Genomic DNA, 17,339 nt, shown 5'->3' with positions numbered 1-17,339 from the left:
TGAATTTAAGTAGGTCTTACTAAAAACTAAATTAATGTTGTTTGGTATTTGCAAAAAACAATGCTCCTGCACAGTTATTGATAGATGGTGTAAATATTGACATAGATCATGAAAATAAGTTTCTGGGCACAATATTTGATGAAATGGAAAAGGACAATGTGACTAAACCAGGTTCCATCATCTTAGGGAACTGACGGATCATGTCCAAACACATAAAAAACACGCTATAGGAACAAAGGCAGAGCAGCAATGTGCTTTTGAGAAGGGGGCGTGGCCTTCTCCTGCCTTACAGCGGAGTGAGACTGTGCAGCATCTCTGCCGTACCAGGAAATAGCGATGTTTTTTCATTTGGGTTATGAAAAGCACAAAATGCTGACACTTTCAAACTTATAGGTACTGTAGGCTATTTGAATTGGAAAAACACATAATTTATAATTATATTAAAATCAAAACAAATAATCAAAATATTAATTCACCCTTGGGTAGGCACTGCCTACCTTGCCTACCCTGACTGCACGTCACTGCTTAAAACCTTGCTTATGTATTTATGGGCTTAAAATAAGTTAGTATTTAAAATACAGTAAATTTCTTTTTAATACAATTCAAAGTGAAAATATTTAATTTATGTATGAAAATAGTATAATATAAAAGTATTTCTGTTGAGAAATTGTTAATTGAAATTGTAATATCTATATTTGATATAACATAAAGAAAAAGGTTTCAGGTTATAAAGTAGACTTATATTTTAATTTACTACTTTGTATAGACTCATTTCATAATACAGAGGAAAACTCTATACCCAAAAACAATTCTTTAAATAAACAGTAAAAAACATAAATAAATAAATAATGCAATCAATATTTTGCTGTTCCCCGCGGTTGCGCAGCGGCGGTAATTATAAGACTGTGGACAAAGGCTGTGGGACAACATTAAAACAGAAAAACAGCGAGAGAGAAAATGGAGCACTTTCTTGTATGGTCGCCTGTGATATCGTACATGATATGAGTGACAACAAGTGTTATAAAGGCTCTTTTGCACAATAATAGGTGTGCTTCAGATTTTTACTTGTCCTTTGTTGTGCCTTGTGCACAAAAGTTTGGGAACCACTGCACTAGACTAACTCTTAATTTGAACCAGCACATTGTTACAATAATTACTTATTACTTTGTTCTTATTACTAAAAATTATGATTCTTTCCAAATGAGGGTGAATTTAAATGGTGCAAAGGGTGGAGATTGGCATAATTCCACCAGGCAGGGTTGGGGTCAATTACAATTGTAAGTGCGTAATTGGTAATTAATCACAATTATGACATTTTTTTGTAATAGTAGCTGAAAAATCTGTTGATGTTGTTGTAATTGTAATTGAATTGTATGTGAGTTCATTTATAAATGTAATTGGCATTCATTTTATAAAAACTATCATTTACAATGTAATTCAACTTAAAACTGGAGAACCGTGTTATAGTTATATTGCTTACACATAGGCATATGTAGTTAACAAATTAAAATATGTTTCAAATCAAGTTCAACTGACTCATTTTACTCAGACGCACACACCAAAAATATCAGTACCAATATTTTCATTGATTAGGGTGCCTAACAAGGTAACCAGGAGATTCAATACAAAATTATGTTTATTAGTGTATTTTACAGCTAATTAAAGACATATGTCAAACTGAACCGTTAGCATTAGAGATGCTAACAGAATGCTAACGCAAGAGGAAGGTTATGATTCATGGGATTATTTATTAAAGGCTCAATAAAGGTGTTTAGTTGTAATTGAACTTCAATAATTGAGAACGTAATTGAAATTTTAGCTGTAAATAGAAAAAACGCTGCTCAACATAATTAATTCAGCATAGATAATTGAAGAGGTAATTGTAATTTAAAAGTGTAATTGACCCCAACCCTGCCACAATCAGAATATTGTTGTGGTTTTAAAACAACTGTTTACATTTAGAAATGGAAAATCTAAAAATCTGAACGTTTTTTCCTTCTTGTCTCACAGGTTTTTAAAATCAAAGGCCTGTGTGTGTCACCATGCTGTGGACGGTGCTGTTTGCCCTGCTGTTGATCCTGGTTCTTCAGACCCAGATGTTTGTGTGCTTGAAGGAATTACGCACCAGACATTCCACCTTGTCCTTTCCTCTTCCTCCTCACGCTCTTCCTCTTCATCCTCCTCTTATAATAAAACTCAGCAGCGACTGCCAGGAGCCATCATCATAGGAGTGAGGAAAGGTGGAACCAGAGCTTTGCTGGAGATGCTCAACCTACATCCAGATGTGGAAATGGCCAAAGCTGAGGTCAACCTAGTGAAAATGTACTCATCAGGCCTGGTCCAGTTATAGTCCAGCCCAGTTAGTCCAAAAGCTGAGGTAAACCTATCAATGGCATAAAATACTGGTAACAACCAGTGTTAATTTAGACAGAGCATTTTTATTTTGTTTTTGTCAAAGTCTTTTGGCTTAAATGCAACTTAGTTTAGTTCAAATATCCACGTACTCTTGGTTCTTTGGTTATTCCGTTAGTTAAAACCAAAACTGAAGTACAGAAAAATAAAAAAACGGACAAGCAGTGTTTTTCTGTGTTAAAATGAAATCTCTTTGTGTTTTTTTTGGATATTTATGGGAAACTATAGACGAGTAGCACAATCAAAAAAACAAGCAGTGTGCTGGATCAAAAAAGGTCCAAAGTAGCTATGAAGAAATGAAGGTCCGCACCACTGCGTAGTTTGCTCCCAAATTCAGTTTTTAATAAAACACCAAAAGACGTGACGTTTCGGGCTGATCGCCCTTCATCAGACATGGACGAGAGCTTCATGTTTTAAGCTCACCAAACAGAGGGGACACACAGGGGGGCGGACTTTTACTCCTGGACTAAAAAAGGAGCAAAAACAAAGTCACATTACTGATGAACTGGTGAACTGAAATGTTATTAATACATGAATGAATCCTAACCAAACAATGGGTGTTAAAAAAAAAAATCACACAAATGATATGTGACTAAAGGAACCAGAGGTGGTGTAATTAATCTACTGGTGCTCCTTGTTTCTTGTGATCAACTTCTCTGTGTTGATGGCTGCTGTCAATGGCTAGTGGTATTATAACGTGTAAAATAAATATTTTTAATAACCTCAAGAAAGCTGTAATTGTTTTTGTAACGTCATAATATAAGGGATGTAATAAAACGCTTTTCTGTACCTTGTGTATCAGGTTCACTACTTCAACGTGAGGAACACTACCGCCGTCGTCTGGACTGGTACCGATCCCAGATGCCTTTGACTTCCTCTGGTCAGCTGACCCTTGAGAAGACCCCAGGATACTTTGCAATCACCTCCGGTTCCTGAACGTGTGTGGAACATGAATCCAGCTGTGCGTTTGTTACTCATAGTCCGGACCCCGCCGTGAGGCTCATATCCGACTACACCCAGGTTCTCCACAATCGCCTGACCCGACCACAAGCCCTACCAGCCCCTAGAGGAGCGCCTTCTCCACAACGGCCAGATCGACCCAGGCTACAAAGCCCTGCAGAGAAGCCTGTACTACCACCATCTTACTCAGTGGCTCGACGTCTTCCCTAAGAAGCAGATCCACGTCGTAGATGGTGATGCCCTCATTCGGGACCCGTTTCCTGAGCTGAGAAAGGCGAGAGGTTTTTGAAGCTCTCGCCTAGAATCAACCCTGACAACTTTTACCTCAACACCACCAAAGGCTTCTACTGCCTGCTGTCTGACGGACATGACAAGTGTTTAGATGAGTCTAAAGGAAGGCCACATGCACCACTCAGTGCACAAGTGCTCAGGAAAACTTTGTCGGTACTTTGAGCAGCCGAACAAGATGTTCTTTGAAATGATCGGGCGGTCCTTCTCCTGGTGCTGATCCAAGCAATAGAAGAAGAAACACGGAATAATGACTTGTTTGGTTCGAGGCTGGATCTTTTGGAGTTTAGAAACGTATTTAAATCTGTATCAACTCACAGAAGACAACCATTCACACGCTGATAATTGAATATACGAGTAGTGCAAGATGACTGCGTGATTCTTTACAATATAAACTCCGGTCTCATAAAAAAGACAATCACTGTTTATTTTGTAACAATTTTGTACAGAAAACAATTCAACTCTTAAATTTTGTGTTATTTGTAAACTGAGTTTAAATCCGTTATCGAGAAAGTTTTTTTTGTAATTGTGTTGTTTTTCTATTCACGCTATTGTTTTTCCAAGTTATTTGTAATTTTAAAAAATGTGCCTAATAAAAGGACATGTTTTTTGTATAGACCCTTTGATTGTTTGGTAAACATTGTGACATATTTTGTTGGGCGGGGCTTAGCCTGGAGGCAAAACCACAATTGTTTTAGTTTTTCTGAGCTCCAGTGTCCGCTAGAATCCTATAAAACTTTCATTTATGTCCACTAACGTTATCTCTCATATTCTGGCGCCCAAACACACAATAAGATGACATTTCTATAGCTGTAACATTAGCTTCCACAGTCTTTAGCCAGCAGCGTTTCCTGTTTTTGCCTCCAGCCACGTCAATCGTGACAAGACCATTAAGGGGTCTATAGTTGGACTTGTTTAAACCTGGGATTAGTCAGAGATACAGAGTAGGACAAAAAATTTTTTATGAATTAATAAAATATTTGATAACAGACTACCAAACACCAGATGTCATTTTGACGTTCAATTTTGGGCTAAATCTGGTCTTAGCCTCGATTTAGCACAAAAATTGTCATTGAAATTGGGTTTTTTTGGACTGTCAGGATTGGTCCAAATTTAGTACCAATGTAGTCATTGAACTGAGGTTTTTATTGGACCGTCCAACATAGTCTAATTTTAGCCCTTCTTTAGTCGTTGAAATTGGGGATTTTTTGACCATCAAAATTGGTCCAAATTTAGCCCTAATATACAGTAGTTGTTGAAATTTAGTTGTCATTTAATCGTCCAACTTGGTCCAGATTTAGCACATTTGGTCCAAGTGTAGCGCAAAAATAGTCTTTGGATAGGACTACTCATTAGTGTTAAGTAGCTCAACAGTTTTAACTCTTTTATTTGGGTTAATTTAAACCAAATTAGCTAAAAAAAAAAAATAAGAAAATGTAATGTAACAACCCTCAAACATAACAGCCCACAAATATGTACCAAAAATACAAATATGATCCTGGTCCAAGTGGACTACAACGGTTCCCAGAATTAGGTATTACATTTTGAGAAGGTAAAGATTTTTTAATTAATTAATCAATAAAATTAATCTTGAGTGCACAGTACTACGATCAGAAAACGGCGGCTTTTCACAATTCTCTTTTCGACCAAATGTTGACGTTGTTTATATGCAAAGACGTCTTTTCAATGGTTTTTCAACCATATGTTACTGGATGGGATAGACATTTAACAAATTAAATCAACAGGAAACTCTTCTAGCACAGCTGTGGGCTACAGAACCAATTCCAATTTTTAATTGTTAGTGTTTTTAATCCAGTTTTTTTAAATTGTGTTTTTGTGTCCTTCGCATGTCGTTAAAGTCATTTAATTATTAGTTCTCTATAATCAGTCAGTCACACCCCCCTTCATACTACCTTATTTTATCTATGGCTTTTTACACTTGCTTTTATTTTTCAGGCTTTTCTCTATTAAATTGTGTGAATGTGAGTTTCTCCACAGCTTTTTGTTTTGCTTTTTTTTAATTTAGATTTTCAAGACAGTTTGTTTGTCTTCTGTTTCCTGTCTTTTACTCTGTCATTTTTTCCCCCTAGATTATGTTTTATAATTTATTTTAGTTTTTCTCTATTTCTTTTTCATTTTCTTTGTGTCAGGTTGTCTTTCTTTCTTTTTTTATGTATTTTTTGGGACACATGAAGGAGTTGAGATCAATGCAGGGACACCTCAAAGTGAAGATTATTTTGTAAATCAAACGAGTAATAGGAGGAAAAGGTATTTATACCCCTTTGATGAAAGAAACACTGCAATTAATGTTCCACTTCTTTGTCACTTGTCTTCTCAAATTCACCTTAAGCAGTAAAGATGTTCACTGTGGATGGAATCTGACACGCTTACGTTTAACAACAGAACAAAATGTAGTTATATAAATGTTTTATTTATTTATTTAAATTATAATCATTATATTTTAATCTATTTTATATTTTGTAAATATAAGCTAAAGATTGTTCATTGCACTTTGTATTTGAAATAAGAAATATGAAAAATCATAAATTTTTTTTTTGTTGTGGTTAATTTAATTCCTATTAAAACACTTAGAAGAATGACTGCAGTTTATTAATTGCACTTCGTATTTGAAAGTACGTTGGTTCTAAAAGGTAGAAACACTGATCTATACCAAATAAAACCAGCAGAGGGCAGCATTGTCATCTTGTTAAGGCGTAACGAGGAACAGGGTGTGGAAGCACCCTTTGTGGGGAAGCCAGGAAAGGGATGCAAATGGTTTAGTGGTAGAAGAATTTTAGATAGAAGCAATTTTGTAATCTTGAATGATGGAAGAGCTACTCGAATTGATATTAATACAACAAGACTTCTTGCCTTGATCTCAGTTTTACGTGCCCTTCATTGGCAATGATAGCAAAGTGGGAGTTTGGGATGATGATACACTCGGAAGCCATCATTATCCTGTTATGGCTACTTTCGGCAGAGCAATTATGGTAGAATCTTCAGACAGATGTCACAGATTGGATTTTTCCAGGGTGGATTGGGACAAGTTCAGGGAAGGTACTAATAAGGGGTTGGATGAGGTAGATAGTAACGGGTCTATAGATAACATGTGTAAATCTTTGACAGATATGATTATGAGAGTAGCTGCAGAGACTATTCCGAGTAGAAGGTTGCCCCGTGATCGAATAATTGTTCCATGGTGGAACAAGGAATGTGCTGAAGCAGTAAGCAATAGAAGGAAGGCTTTTAAAAAGGTAAGGATACGTCCTACTCAGGAAAATGTTATTGATTATAAGAGGTGGAGGGCTTTGGCTCGGAAAACAATTAAGGGGGCAAAAAATAAATGTTGGAGGGAGTTCTGTAGTACGATAGGACCAAGAACCCAAGTTAAAGAAATCTGGGCTCGGATTCCTAGAATGGTGGGGAAAAGGAGTAATACTGCTCTACCAGTGTTAAAGAATAGCAGCGCAGAAGCTGTCTGTAGCAAAGAAAAAGCTGATATGTGTGTAGAAGTATTTCAAGAAGTGCATAACTCGACAGTTTTGGGGGATGAAAGTCTTAGAATGAGAAATGAAGTTCTGCGAGATAATAATTGGAAATTAACATGCAGTGAAGACACGAACAGCTCGTTTAATCTGTATTTTTCTTTTAAGGAGCTTAAAGATGCAGTAGAGGCTGGGGCCAATACTTCACCAGGACAAGATGAGATGCAGCCACCGGCCTGTGCAACAAATAAATAATAATGGTTAACACTTTACTTGAAGTTTTAAACATAACGCTGACATTTTATGCTGTAATTATTATAACATGAGACCTGTCATTATGAATGAGTGTTATGAAGGCTGTCATTAAGTTTTGTTTGTTACCCATAACTCTACCAAACCCCATTAGATCCTCCAAAAAATGCCAACATAGCTCCAAAGATGTCATCATTTAGCAAATTGGTCATAATTTAGCAAACATACTTAATAACAGCCTTCATGACACTTTATTTTATGTTAATGACAGATAATGACAGCGTAAAAAGATTTGTATTTTATTTCCGTGGTTGGTTTTGAAAAATTCCCTACTTACGCTTTAACGCTTATCACTCTGATGTAGCATGCCTCAATAGCCTTAATGCCACTTAGCCACACACACACACACACACACACACACACAACACACACACACACCACACACACACACACACACCACACACACACACACACCACACACCACACACAACACACACACACACACCACACACTTAAACTAACAAACTTTATACACTGTTCTAAAACTCTGACCACACACTACAAGCATACTTACAGTACACATTAATAATGTACACAAAGTAAATGAGCTGCAGAAAGACATTTATTCATCCAGACATTGAACTCATCTTACATTAACTTCCTATAAATCACCTGCTTCAATTTCTCCACACTTGTCCACCCAGACTGGCTTAACTGATTACGCAACATAAGCACAATATGCACAACTATAACATCACATTTCACTCTCACCTTAAAACAATCGACTCTTCACCACCCCTTCCATGTTCCTACCCTGACTCCCTCTTCCCTGTTCCCTTCCCCCTCAGATAGGTGTAACACTGCCCTCTCTTTTTATATTCTCCCTTTAATAAAGTGTTTCTTACCCTTCCATAGGGAGGGCTGGTGATGGTCACAATTATGCCAATAAAATAATATCATTTATTTAATGCAATAACAAAACATGCATTGTTGTCAATAAGAGATTGCACTACATGGCTCCTTTATTCTCAAATCCCTCAGTAAACAATGAACATCAATGGAGAATTTATTGTACAACAGGGTCTTTTTGCTGACATTATTTAATTAAAATCAGGAGTTATTTGGTGCTTTTCATCCTACTTGCTCTCTCTCTATCTGCCCCTCTGATCATTGGCCTCTTTAATAGACTTCGTCACACGTGTCATTAAAAATCAGGTGTCAAGTCATGACACATTGGCTGTAAAGATCAATTATTAGCTTTCAGACACTGTAGAATTAATTCAATAGATCAATTATTGGCGGAGTTATGAAAGTTTAAAGCAGGCCTAATGTGATTCGGGTGCTAACATTCAGGGTCCGTGGGACACCAGTAATTTCCATGAATATTACGCAACGGACAGGGACTTTAATAAGTGGTAATGAGCTGGTAAAACAAACGTATAGTCACCTCATTTAAAATATTTTTATTTTTATAGGTCATAAAATGTTTAAATATCCCCACAATAATGCTCACAAATAAAAAATAAAAAATGGGCCGTGTAACTTGTTCAGTTTTGTACGCGTGTCCGTGAACTGACGTAAGAGCCATGGCAACGAGGGAGGATGCGACTTTTAAAGTCACCTGTTTAACGTCCAACGTTCACTGTGAGCAGCGAGACGAGAGAGGAGAGCTGTGAACAACTTTGAGCTGAGAAACATTTACAAAACACACAGAAAAGTCTTTACGAGACTTGTACCAGACCAGAGGAGACTTTATACCAGGACCAGAAGAAGACTTTAGACCAGGACCAGAAAGAAGACTTTAGACCAGGACCAGAAGAAGACTTTAGACCAGGACCAGAAGAAGACTTTAGACCAGGACCAGAAGAAGACTTTAGACCAGGACCAGAGGGAAGACTTTAGACCAGGAGGAGAAGAAGACGTTAGACCAGTAGGTGACCATGGCCCCGCGCATGGCCCAAGGTAAGACATGTTTTTATTATTATCTGATATTCATACTTTAATCATTTTAGCATCAAACGTGTTATGATTTAAAATAGTCATTATTCTAGGTCTGAATCAGGTTTAAGGCGTTTATATTTATATTAAGACCTACAGAAAATGGTTGATAGTTTTCATTTTTCATGTGTTTAACGTTTGTTTTTGTGATAATTTGACTCTGATTGATACTTGTAGTGAGCGTTTGAGCTGCTGAGACTGTTTTACAGAGTTTTATTTACTATTTACTTAAGTCCTGTTCTGAGGTAGCTTTGATGGAAATGTGTATTTTATTTCCTACATTATATTTTCAGTCCATTTGTCACATTTTATAGAAAAAATGGATACTTTGACTTCACTACACTTCCCATGAGCACCTGAATTAGCTGTTATGATTTTGTTTTGGTTTGTTTTTTAGACTTAAGAATGTTGCTGACTGGGTAAAATGTATTTACCATGGATGCTGTTTGCATTGTTTGTAATTTAATATTTCTGGTTTATTCTACTCATGTCAGTGATGTTTAATCTGTTTACTACATACTTTGATTTCCTACATTGATTATTTTCTTTGATGTAGAAATATTTCTCCTTATTTAAGTTTAAAAGGCTTATTTTTTTTTTCCTCTTATTTAATTATATTTTTTTATTCACAGTTTAGGCATGTACAATCCAAAGTTTAAATAAAAAAGCAATTTGCAACAATTAATAAAACGTAGCATGTTTTAGATCACACATTACTTGCAATACCCCTCTGTTTGGTTGTTGTTCCATATATACATTACTGTGTGGAGGTCTGAGAAAATACAATACATCTATAATTATATTTCTTACTATTGTGAACCATAGTAAATGAATTGAAATATCACTCTTTATTAACCATGTTTTTCTTTTTTCTTTTTTTCAGATTTAGTCCATGAGTGGGCCTCACCTGAGGGTTTGGTTCCACCCTGGGTCGAGGCTCCGGCTTTGGCCCTGGACTTGTACGACACCCTGGGTTCGGACCCAGAGGTGGTCGACCCAGACTGGGTCGACCACCTGGGTTTAGACCCAGTGTGGTCGACCACCTGGGTTTAGACCCAGAGTGGGCCGACCCCCTGGGTTCGGACCCAGAGTTGGTCGACCCAGACTGTGTCGAACCCCTGGGTTCGGACCCAGAGTGGGCCGACCCTCTGGGTTCTGAACCAGTGTGGGTCGACCTCCTGTGGTTTAGACCCAGAGTGGGCCCAACTTCCTGTCCTAATAGAGGCAGCTGAGTTTGACATGTTTGCTTGTAATATTTCTGAGTTCTTTGTTTACAGTGACCCTGACAGTGAAGGTGTGGATCTGCACTTGGACGTGGAACGCTGAGGAGTCTCCAGCTCTATCCATAGTTGTATTTGCACCAAGGTTTGTGTATATCATCAACTTTCTGTGTTTTTGACCTCTGTAGTGTCTTGACCGTTATGTAAATAGTTGTTGTAGGTGGTAAGTCATAGCTGGCCTTTGCGTCTTGCGGGACAGTTCATGTCCCAGGCAGCGTCTGGCACCAGGACCTTTTTAGATAGTAAGCATTTTATTTTTAGTTTCTTTATGATGGGCCACAGTCGGCGTGGTTCTCCTGTCACTTTAATAAAACATGCATGTATATTATGTTAAGTTAGGCTGTTAAGAGTTAAAGATAAACTTTTTATTCCCAGCATGTGGGATGAACGAGGGAAGAAAAGATGGAGGACAGGAGGAGACATCAACAGAGGACGGAGATGAAGAAAGACTTCTATCAATGTAAGCAAAGCCTCCCATTTACACAGAAAGACACTGAACACATGTTTATTGTAAAAATGGACGTTACTTTAAAATAATGCCTGTAAAGTGTCAGACAGGAGTGCCAGCATCTACTGATGGAGGTGTAGAAGAAGAACGATGGAGGATGGGAGCACCAGCATCCACAACAGCCCACTGAAGTGTCCCACACTCAGCCTCAGGAGGAGACATCAGAGGACAGAAAGACTTCTATTCACTAAAACAATGTAAGCAAAACCTCCCATTTACACAGAAAGACAATAAACACATGGATTTTTTTTAATATATATATATATATATTCATTTTTTTTCCTGCAGTCTGTGCCTTCTCCTCACCCTCCACTCTCTTTTCTGTTTCAGGTGTCTTGATGCTGGAGATGGTGGTTCCTGATCGATGGCTGGCTCAACTAGTCTAGGACACATGGATGGACTATTCTTCTATCCTATTCTGTTTGTCCCTCTGTTCACTAACCCCAACCAGTTGAAGCGGATGGCTGCCACCTCTGAACCTGGTTCCGCTGGAGATTTCTTCCTATAAAAAAGAGGGAGTTTTTTCTTCCCACTGTCGCTAAATGCTTGTTCATGTGGATCTTGTTGGGTTCTTTCTTCTTTTTTACTATCGCTTTTATATTTTGTTCAGCGTTTTGAGATGACTTTGTTGTATTTTGCTCTATATAAATAAAGTTGAATTGAATTGAAGTTGAATGTTTAATATCAAAATGCCAAATATAAAAAAAGAGGTTATTTTGTACACGTGTAAAATGTCTTGTGTGATTGCAGAGATCAGATGGTCCCAGATGTTTGTCACCACAGCAGAGAATGAGACAGCAGTAGTCTAGTCTACATGGACTGCTTTGATTTAAACTATATTAAATAAAATCATAAAAACTTGAACTTGGTGAAATGCTTTGTGTGCTTAATAAACTAACTTTCCATTAGAACCTGAGCTCATCTTCATCACAGGATGTTTCTTCATCAGTTCTTCTTACAGACTGAGTTAGCTCACACATAGACATTATTTATGTAATATGACATTTAGAATCATTTTTATGACACAGAAAGATTAACTTAATCTAAGGTTTTAATAATGAAAACAGAGTGATCTAACATTATTATGCATACATTCCAAATCTGTTTTTTGGAGAGTGTTGATGTCTGAATGCAGATTAAAAAAAAAAAATAAAAATATTAATTCATTTATGTTTTGCTTAAATTGAGCCAATTATTATTATTTTTTTTTACACCAAGTGGTTTAATAGGAACAAATTATCACTGAATTTAAGTAGGTCTTACTAAAAACTAAATTAATGTTGTTTGGTATTTGCAAAAACAATGCTCCTGCACAGTTATTGATAGATGGTGTAAATATTGACATAGATCATGAAAATAAGTTTCTGGGCACAATATTTGATGAAATGGAAAAGGACAATGTGACTAAACCAGGTTCCATCATCTTAGGGAACTGACGGATCATGTCCAAACACATAAAAACACGCTATAGGAACAAAGGCAGAGCAGCAATGTGCTTTTGAGAAGGGGGCGTGGCCTTCTCCTGCCTTACAGAGGAGTGAGACTGTGCAGCATCTCTGCCGTACCAGGAAATAGCGATGTTTTTTCATTTGGGTTATGAAAAGCACAAAATGCTGACACTTTCAAACTTATAGGTACTGTAGGCTATTTGAATTGGAAAAACACATAATTTATAATTATATTAAAATCAAAACAAATAAAAATATTAATTCACCCTTGGGTAGGCACTGCCTACCTTGCCTACCCTGACTGCACGTCACTGCTTAAAACCTTGCTTATGTATTTATGGGCTAAAATAAGTTAGTATTTAAAATACAGTAAATTTTTTTTAATACAATTCAAAGTGAAAATATTTAATTTATGTATGAAAATAGTATAATATAAAGTATTTCTGTTGAGAAATTGTTAAATTGAAATTGTAATATCTATATTTGATATAAACATAAAGAAAAAGGTTTCAGGTTATAAAGTAGACTTATATTTTAATTTACTACTTTGTATAGACTCATTTCATAATACAGAGGAAAACTCTATACCCAAAAACAATTCTTTAAATAAACAGTAAAAAACATAAATAAATAAATAATGCAATCAATATTTGCTTGCTTCCCGCGGTTGCGCAGGCGGTAATTATAAGACTGTGACAAAGGCTGTGGGACAACATTAAAACAGAAAAACAGCGAGAGAGAAAATGGAGCACTTTCTTGTATGGTCGCCTGTGATATCGTACATGATATGAGTGACAACAAGTGTTATAAAGGCTCTTTTGCACAATAATAGGTGTGCCTTCAGATTTTTACTTGTCCTTTGTTGTGCCTTGTGCACAAAAAGTTTGGGAACCACTGCACTAGACTAACTCTTAATTTGAACCAGCACATTGTTACAATAATTAATTATTACTTTGTTCTTATTACTAAAAATTATGATTCTTTCCAAATGAGGGTGAATTTAAATGGTGCAAAGGGTGGAGATTGGCATAATTCCACCAGGCAGGGTTGGGGTCAATTACAATTGTAAGTGCGTAATTGGTAATTAATCACAATTATGACTTTTTTTTGTAATAGTAGCTGAAAAATCTGTTGATGTTGTTGTAATTGTAATTGAATTGTATGTGAGTTCATTTATAAATGTAATTGGCATTCATTTTATAAAAACTATCATTTACAATGTAATTCAACTTAAAACTGGAGAACCGTGTTATAGTTATATTGCTTACACATAGGCATATGTAGTTAACAAATTAAAATATGTTTCAATCAAGTTCAACTGACTCATTTTACTCAGACGCACACACCAAAAATATCAGTACCAATATTTTCATTGATTAGGGTGCCTAACAAGGTAACCAGGAGATTCAATACAAAATTATGTTTATTAGTGTATTTTACAGCTAATTAAAGACATATGTCAAACTGAACCGTTAGCATTAGAGATGCTAACAGAATGCTAACGCAAGAGGAAGGTTATGATTCATGGGATTATTTATTAAAGGCTCAATAAAGGTGTTTAGTTGTAATTGAACTTCAATAATTGAGAACGTAATTGAAATTTTAGCTGTAAATAGAAAAAACGCTGCTCAACATAATTAATTCAGCATAGATAATTGAAGAGGTAATTGTAATTTAAAAGTGTAATTGACCCCAACCCTGCCACAATCAGAATATTGTTGTGGTTTTAAAACAACTGTTTACATTTAGAAATGGAAAATCTAAAATCTGAACGTTTTTTCCTTCTTGTCTCACAGGTTTTTAAAATCAAAGGCCTGTGTGTGTCACCATGCTGTGGACGGTGCTGTTTGCCTGCTGTTGATCCTGGTTCTTCAGACCCAGATGTTGTGTGCTTGAAGGAATTACGCACCAGACATTCCACCTTGTCCTTTTCCTCTTCCTCCTCACGCTCTTCCTCTTCATCCTCCTCTTATAATAAAACTCAGCAGCGACTGCCAGGAGCCATCATCATAGGAGTGAGGAAAGGTGGAACCAGAGCTTTGCTGGAGATGCTCAACCTACATCCAGATGTGGAAGTGGCCAAAGCTGAGGTCAACCTAGTGAAAATGTACTCATCAGGCCTGGTCCAGTTATAGTCCAGCCCAGTTAGTCCAAAAGCTGAGGAGGTAAACCTATCAATGGCATAAAATACTGGTAACAACCAGTGTTAATTTAGACAGAGCATTTTTATTTTGTTTTTGTCAAGTCTTTTGGCTTAAATGCAACTTAGTTTAGTTCAAATATCCACGTACTCTTGGTTCTTTGGTTATTCCGTTTAGTTAAAACCAAAACTGAAGTACAGAAAAATAAAAAACAACAAGCAGTGTTTTTCTGTGTTAAAATGAAATCTCTTTGTTTTTTTTGGATATTTATGGGAAACTATAGACGAGTAGCACAATCAAAAAAACAAGCAGTGTGCTGGATCAAAAAAGGTCCAAAGTAGCTATGAAGATGAAGGTCCGCACCACTGCGTAGTTTGCTCCCAAATTCAGTTTTTAATAAAACACCAAAAGACGTGACGTTTCGGGCTGATCGCCCTTCATCAGACATGGACGAGAGCTTCATGTTTTAAGCTCACCAAACAGAGGGGACACACAGGGGGGCGGACTTTTACTCCTGGACAAAAAAAGGAGCAAAAACAAAGTCACATTACTGATGAACTGGTGAACTGAAATGTTATTAATACATGAATGAATCCTAACCAAACAATGGGTGTTAAAAAAAAAATCACACAATGATATGTGACTAAAGGAACCAGAGGTGGTGTAATTAATCTACTGGTGCTCCTTGTTTCTTGTGATCAACTTCTCTGTGTTGATGGCTGCTGTCAATGGCTAGTGGTATTATAACGTGTAAAATAAATATTTTTAATAACCTCAAAAAGCTTGTAATTGTTTTTGTAACGTCATAATATAAGGGATGTAATAAAACGCTTTTCTGTACCTTGTGTATCAGGTTCACTACTTCAACGTGGAGGAACACTACCGCCGTGGTCTGGACTGGTACCGATCCCAGATGCCTTTGACTTCCTCTGGTCAGCTGACCCTTGAGAAGACCCCAGGATACTTTGCATCACCTCGGTTCCTGAACGTGTGTGGAACATGAATCCAGCTGTGCGTTTGTTACTCATAGTCCGGGACCCCGCCGTGAGGCTCATATCCGACTACACCCAGGTTCTCCACAATCGCCTGACCCGACACAAGCCCTACCAGCCCCTAGAGGAGCTCCTTCTCCACAACGGCCAGATCGACCCAGGCTACAAAGCCCTGCAGAGAAGCCTGTACTACCACCATCTTACTCAGTGGCTCGACGTCTTCCCTAAGAAGCAGATCCACGTCGTAGATGGTGATGCCCTCATTCGGGACCCGTTTCTGAGCTGAGAAAGGCCGAGAGGTTTTTGAAGCTCTCGCCTAGAATCAACCCTGACAACTTTTACTCAACACCACCAAAGGCTTCTACTGCCTGCTGTCTGACGGACATGACAAGTGTTTAGATGAGTCTAAAGGAAGGCCACATGCACCACTCAGTGCACAAGTGCTCAGGAAACTTTGTCGGTACTTTGAGCAGCCGAACAAGATGTTCTTTGAAATGATCGGGCGGTCCTTCTCCTGTGCTGCTGATCCAAAGCAATAGAAGAAGAAACACGGAATATGACTTGTTTGGTTCGAGGCTGGATCTTTTGGAGTTTAGAACGTATTTAAATCTGTATCAACTCACAGAAAACAACCATTCACACGCTGATAATTGAATTATACGAGTAGTGCAAGATGACTGCGTGATTCTTACAATATAAACTCCGGTCTCATAAAAGACAATCACTGTTTATTTTGTAACCAATTTTGTACAGAAAACAATTCAACTCTTAAATTTTGTGTTATTTGTAAACTGAGTTTAAAATCCGTTATCGAGAAAGTTTTTTTTGTAATTGTGTTGTTTTTCTATTTCACGCTATTGTTTTTCCAAGTTATTTGTAATTTTAAAAATGTGCCTAATAAAAGGACATGTTTTTTGTATAGACCCTTTGATTGTTTGTAAAACATTGTGACAATATTTTGTTGGGCGGGGGCTTAGCCTGGAGGATAAAAACAGCCAATGTTTTAGTTTTTCTGAGCTCCAGTGGTCGCTTAGAGATCCTAATAAAAACTTTCATTTATGTCCACTAACGTTATCTCTCCTATTCTGGCGCCAACACACAATAAGATGACATTCTTATAGCTGTAACATTAGCTTCCCAGTCTTAGCCAGCCGCGTTTCCTGTTTTTGCCTCCGCCACGTCAATCGTGACCAAGACCCATTAAGGGGTCTTATAGTTGGACTTGTTTAAACCTGGGATTAGTCAGAGATACAGAGCGGACAAAAATATTTTTATGAATTAATAAAATATTTGATAACAGACTACCAAACACCAGATGTCATTTTGACGTTCAACTTTGGGTCGATAATCTGGTCTTAGCCTCGATTTAGCAACAAAATTGTCATCATTGAAATTGGGGTTTTTTTTTGGGGACTGTCAGGATTGGTCCAAATTTAGTACCAATGGTCATTGAATGCGGTTTTTATTGGACGTCCAACATAGTCTAATTTTAGCCCTTTTTAGTGTTGACATTGGGGATTTTTTGACATCAAAATTGCGTCAAAATTTAGCCCTATACAAGTCTTGTGAAATTTA

The 17,339-nt window shown here is 37.1% G+C and overlaps 1 long non-coding RNA gene and 2 pseudogenes across 1 annotated transcript; all 3 read left to right on the top strand.

Moving 5' to 3' along the window:
• The first annotated feature begins 2,008 nt into the window (after positions 1 to 2,008).
• LOC114469220 (heparan sulfate glucosamine 3-O-sulfotransferase 1-like) lies at positions 2,009 to 3,880 on the top strand (annotated as a pseudogene).
• A 6,709-nt stretch (positions 3,881 to 10,589) lies between these two features.
• Positions 10,590 to 11,554, top strand: LOC114469229 (uncharacterized). The gene is made up of 4 exons (XR_003674740.1): positions 10,590 to 10,760; positions 11,051 to 11,135; positions 11,224 to 11,380; positions 11,514 to 11,554. It is a non-coding gene; the product is annotated as an uncharacterized LOC114469229 (long non-coding RNA).
• Positions 11,555 to 14,459: 2,905 nt separating this feature from the next.
• LOC114470123 (heparan sulfate glucosamine 3-O-sulfotransferase 1-like) lies at positions 14,460 to 16,303 on the top strand (annotated as a pseudogene).
• Positions 16,304 to 17,339: the final 1,036 nt, after the last annotated feature.

This window comes from Gouania willdenowi, chromosome 9 (assembly GCF_900634775.1).
Source record: "Gouania willdenowi chromosome 9, fGouWil2.1, whole genome shotgun sequence".
Classification (NCBI taxonomy): Eukaryota; Metazoa; Chordata; class Actinopteri; order Blenniiformes; family Gobiesocidae; genus Gouania; species Gouania willdenowi.
The sequence above is the reverse complement of the archived record's forward strand: the minus strand, read 5'-3'. Positions and strand labels throughout refer to the sequence as shown.